Source organism: Crocodylus siamensis, chromosome 6, assembly GCF_052110815.1.
Source record: "Crocodylus siamensis isolate JL-2025a chromosome 6, ASM5211081v1, whole genome shotgun sequence".
Taxonomy (NCBI): Eukaryota; Metazoa; Chordata; order Crocodylia; family Crocodylidae; genus Crocodylus; species Crocodylus siamensis.
This window is the reverse complement of record NC_143400.1, coordinates 53807864-53813712: the sequence shown is the minus strand read 5'-3', so window position 1 is coordinate 53813712 and position 5849 is coordinate 53807864.

Genomic DNA, 5849 nt, shown 5'->3' with positions numbered 1-5849 from the left:
CAGGCAGCCCCATGCAGGCTGCGAGCAGCTGCAGCAGGGAGCATGGGCCACAGGGCTGGGAGGGGGCTGCTTTTCTCCTCGCTCCACGCCAGCTCCTTCCCTGCCAGCAAGCAGGAGGTCGGGGCTGTGTGCTGCCCCCCGCCTGTGCTGGGGGGCACTGGGAGTGAGTAGGCACAGGAGCAGGGCCCACACCAGTGTTCCAGGGCCATTGCCAGTGGGGCCTAGATCAGGGCGGCAGGGCTACAGGGTCCCAGCCGGCAGAGGCTCTATGGAGCTGGGCCAGTTCCCCCCTCTCTCTGCTGGTGCAGCCCAGCCTGGCTTCACAGACCCCTCCCAGCCTGTTCCCCGCTCTGGGCCCCACTGGTGCTGGCCCTGGGACATTGGTCCCAAGACATTGTGACATTGGTCCCAAGATGGTGACCAGGGGGTGGGGCTACCCATGTGGTCCTCGACAGCTTGCCAAAACTGGATAAGCTCTCCACCTGAAATAATTGTCTGCCCCTGAGCTATGGTCTGACCCAGCAAATGGCAGTTCTTACATTCTACTAATGGGAACTGAAAGGGGTGTTAGATGGCTTTTGACTGAGAGTTTGCAGAACACCTGGATCTGGGTCCTAGATTTGATCTCCAAAAAGTCTGTCACCCTCATAGAAAATAGGGTTGGAAAGGACCTAAGGAGGTCATCTAGTCCAGCCTCCTGCTCAAGGCAGAATCATTGTCTAAACTATCCTAGACAACTGTTTGTCTAACCTGATCTTAAAAACTTCCAAGGCCAAGGATTACTCCATCTCTCTACGTTGTCTGTTCCAGTGCTTAAAGTTTTAGTGTCCTGAAGTTCAGTGAGGACAAATGCAGTCCTGCGCTTAGGATGGAATAGTTCCATGCATCAGTACAGGCTGGGAACTGACTCGCTAAGCAGTAGCTCCCCAGGAAAGGACCTGGGGGTTACAGTGGACAATAAGCTGAATATGATCCAACATTATGCCATTGTTGCCAAGAAGGCCAACAACATACTGGGCTGCATTAGCAGGAGTGTTGCCAGCAGATCAAGGGAAACAATTATTCCATTCTATTCCATACTGGTGTGAAACCACGTCTGAAATATGGTGTCTAGTTTTGGGCCCGCTCCAACAGAAAGGATGTGGACAAATTGGAAAGAGTCTAGTGGAGACAAAGAAAAATGGCTAGATGGCTAGGAAATATGACTTGAGGAGAGGCTGAGGAAACTGGGCTTATTTAGTCTGCAGAAGAGAAGGCTGAGGTGGGATTTAATAGCAGCCTTCAACTATCTGAAGGGTGGTATCGAAGATGGAGCTGGACTGTTCTCAGTGATGGCAGATGACAGAACAAGAAGCAATGGGATCAGGTTGCAGCAAGGGAAGTTTAGGTTAGATATTAGGAAAAACTTTTTCACCCGAAGGGTAGTAAAGCACTGGAACGGGTTACCCAGAGAGCTTGAGAAGTCTCCATCCTTGGAGGTTTTCAAGACCTGGCTATACAAAGCTTTGGCTGGCATGATCTGGTTGGGGCTGGTCCTGGTTTGGGCAGGGGCTTGAACTAGATGAGCTCTTGAGGTCCCTTTCAACCCTCATTTTCAATGATTCTATGTTTAATCACCCTTTCTATGGCAAAGTTCTTCCTAATGTCCAACTTTAAATTTCCCTGGTTGCCATTTAAGTCTTGTTCACTGCAGCCACAGAGAAGTTTGTCGTCATCCTCTTTAGTTACCCTTTAGGTATTTAAAAACTGTTGTCTAATCCTCTCACAGTCTTTTCCAACTAAATAATCTCAGTCCTTTCAACTTTTTCTTGTAACTCTTGTTTCCTTTTTGTGGATCTCCACTGGACTCTTTCTAACTCATCCATGTCTGTCTTGAGGTGCAGTGCCCAAAACTGGACCTGGTACTCCAGGTGAAGCCTTACTAATGCTGAATAAAATGGAAGAATCACTTTTCTTGATTTGCACATGGTGCTTCTGTTAATGCAGCTCAGTATGATACTGACTCTTTGCAATAAGAGCACCTTTGCCTTATCTTCACACTTGGCTCATCTTCTGTAAGCCCCAAGTCCATTTCTGCTGTACTGGAGCTTAATCAGTCATTCCTCCATCTCCATTTGTGCAAGTGATTTTTCTGTTCTAAGTGCAGGACTTTGCATTTGCCCTTGTTGAATGTCATTTGCTTAATTTCATACTATTTTACAGTTTATCAAGGTCAGTTTGAATTCTAATCTTATCCTCCCAAGTTTCTGCAACGTCACCTGACTTTGTCCTCTGTAGACTTGTGAAGCATGCATTCAGTTCCATTCTCCAAATAATTAGTGAAGATATTAAACAACACTGGACCCAGGGCAGACCCTTGGTGAACACTGCTTGATACCACCTCCCAATCAGACAATGAAATGTCATTGAGATGGTGAGTGTAATGATCCAATCCAGTCATCCTTACAGTATTTTCACCTAGACTGTCAGTAGGCTAAGGAAAAACAATGTCATGAGAGTCCAATGTCAGAAGCTTTGGTAAAGTCAAGGGGTATAGGTTATAGCTGTGTTGGTCTAAGGACACAGGCAGACAAGGTTCTTTGGGTGAATCTGATATCTTTTATTAAATCAACTCAGATAGTTGGAAAAATTCTTCTTAGCAAGCTTTTGGGTATAAACCTTCTGTCAGGCTGGGGAAGTATCTGCAGTTGGTGTGTGCTACAGACACTTCCTGGGAAATGCTTCCTCAAAATGCACACACGAACTGCAGATGCTTCCTCAGGCTGATGAAGGGTATTTATACCCAAAAGCTTGCTAAGAAGAATTTTCCAACTATTTGAGTTGGTCTAGTAAAAGATACCCGATTCACCCAAAAAACCTTGTCTGCTTTGGTAAAGTCAAAGTATGTCACATCCACTGCTCTTTCCATATTGACAGAAACCTGTCCCCTTTATCCTAGAAGGAACCCGGGTCACTTATGACTTGCTTTTGCTAAAACCGTGTTGGCTGTTTCTGATCAACTTGTTATCCCTGAGTTGCTTAAAAACCAATTCCTTGATGACTGCTCCATGAACTTTCCAGGTATCGAGGTCAAACTGCCCAGTCTATAATTCCCTAGATCCTTCTCCTTCACTCTCTTAAAGGTGGGCACTCTGCCTTTTCTCAGTCACCTGGGATCTCACCTGGCCTCCACAAGTTCTCAGAGGTAACAGCCTTTGGGTCTGCAATGACCTTGTTCCTTTTTGTCAGTGATTGGGGCTGCATCCTATCTGGCCCTGATGCCTTGAAACCAGCCAGCTTCCTTAAGTCATTCCTGACCCGTTTTTCCTTGCACTCTGGGTAGACTGTTGCCTCCCCCATTCTGGCAGCCACCTGTGCTCCTCATCCCAGAGCTGAGCAGATTTATAAGACTGAAGTAAAAGCAGCACCAAGTACTCAGGCTCCTCTATTGTTCTAGGACCCTGGGGCAGACCCACTTCCACCCCTGCCTTTCATCCCTGGTCCACCCAAAGTTTAAAACCAACTGCCTGAAAGTGGCAGCAGCATTTTTATTCAGACAGCAGTGAAGGAGTCATATTTTCATAGTTAGTAGTAGGGTTGGAAGGGACCTGAGCAGATCATCAAGTCCAACCCCCTGCCTTGGCAGGAAAGAGTACTGGGGTCAAACGACCCCAGCAAAGTGATTTGTCTAGCCTCCTCTTAAAGACCCCCAGGGTCCTTCTAAACTCATCTCTCCACAGGTGTTAAAGATCCTTTTTCCTTTTTTAATGGTGTTGAGGTTCCCCATATCAATCCACTCTTTCTCCTGCAATTCTGCTGTTTCTTAGTGGCTCCTGGGAATGTAGCTCCTACTTCATAGCCCTGTTGAGTGTTTTTAACTTTAGCTTAAAACAGTTTCTTAGGCATGGAAATAACTTTCAGTGAAGCATAAATCAGAACTTCCCAGATCTTAAATGCTGGAGACTGCAAGTGAGAGAGGAACAGTGGAAAAAATCATGGTCAGACCCAGTTCACTCTCCCTTTTGGCATCTGCTCTTTGCCATGGTGTTCTTGAGCACTGGTTGCACTGTCAAGATGCTCAAGAAGTCTTGACTTCGAAAGAGCACAGGAGTGAGGGGCACAGCCTCTGAGCCAGAACTTCATAGGGCTTAAATGCTGGAGGTTGCAAAGTGGGAGAGGAACAATGGGAAAAATCCCCGTTCAGACTCAGTTCACTCTCCCTTTCAGCAGCTGCTCTTTGCTGCTGTGTGTCACATGCCTCTTTGTTACTTTCAAGGGGATTGTGGGTTGTTTGCCCACCAAGAAGATCTGTAATCCTTCCTTAAAAAGGTAGGCCCCTGAGTAAGTAACAGTTTATTTCTTGAGCCAAAAAAAACCCGAAAAACAGGGAGCGGAATGATGGTCAAAGGGAAACAGGGCAAGATGGACCTTGGGTCTATCCTAGTCGGTGGCAGTTCTGTTCTTCAGCATTAGATGCACTGCCACTGTGCTCGAGCAGGCTCGATCTTGCTTGCTGACTCTGAGAGAGAAGTATTGAATTTTAATGGCAATAGGACTAAAAGAAGCAACATCTTTTGGTCATTTTTGCCTGGCATACTATGTTTGCAAGCACCTGATGTACCCTATAGCAAATGAATGTGTGTTCTCATGAAGTTATATTTGTTTTTTTTGCTTCAATCTTGACCCAGCTAATGCAGTCCTAGGCCCCTTGTGTGTTAATAAAGCTTAGTTTCTTTGTGCTGCAAGTGGGAGAAGAACAGTGGGGGGAAAAACCCTAGTCAGACCCAGCTTCTTTGGGTAGATATGATATCTTTTATTAGATCAACTAAGTAGCTGGAAAAATTGTTCTTTGCAAGCTTTCAGGCCCAAACACCTTTTCATGCTTCTAGCTGGCCCTGCAGACCTGCCTCTGTGGCATGTTTAAGTCAATGAGGCCGCCCCCCCCAACTCCCTTGGCATCACCCCAGCCCTGGGATATGCCATGCTGGGCTCCCGGTACCTCCCCCAGCAGGGGAGAGTGGCTCCCTGCTGCCTGCAGCCTGCTCAGACATGGCCCCTCCCTGCCCGCAGCCTGGCCCACAGCCCAGACATGCCCCTCCCTGCTGCTGAGGCAGCCAGCCCAGCCTGCTAGGTTGCTAGGGACGCGCTGCCTGCAACCGCCATGCAGGTACCTGGGGTTGGGGGGTGTTCCCCCTCAGGCAGGGGGAGCTGCCCCTGCTTCTCCCCCCCCCCCCCCCCCCCCCCCCCCCCCCCAAAGCATGGTGGGAGCCAGGGAAGGGCCCTGAGAGAGGCACAAAGTGGGAGTTGTCCCCCTCCCTGCTCCTGCCACTGGGGAGGAGGTGCCTCCCTGCTGCTCCCTGGTCTTGCCTCCTGGGAGAGTCAGGCTGGAAGGGAGCTCAGCCACCCCTGCTCATGGCAGGGTTGCCTGTTTCCCTGCCAGGCCCTTCTGCGCCCCCCACGGCACCCACTGGCTTATGGGGATAATCCTTCTCCCTGTGTCATGGTGGCAGGCACCTCTCCATCCTGGATTCCCACCTCCAGGGCAACAGCGGTCCCAGGCGACCCTGTGAGAGACCCCATCTGCACTGGCCTCTGTTTGGAGGCACTTGGGGGTTGAGGAGTCTCCCAGCTGGCCTGCTGTTGCTCTCGGGGTTCGGCCAGTGTGGGTTGGGGGTCCTCATGGCCTCCTGGAGCTTTGGAGCGGCACAGAACAAATGACTCGAGTTTGTCTGGGGACAAAAGCTCAGAGAGGTCAATTGTTTCTTGGGACAGGAGCTAGCAGGTCTGTGCAGCTGTCAGCCCTGCTCAGCAAGATGGTCCTGGCTGCCCTGGTTGTGCACAGATGCCCCCTAAGTCACTACGGCAGGGCA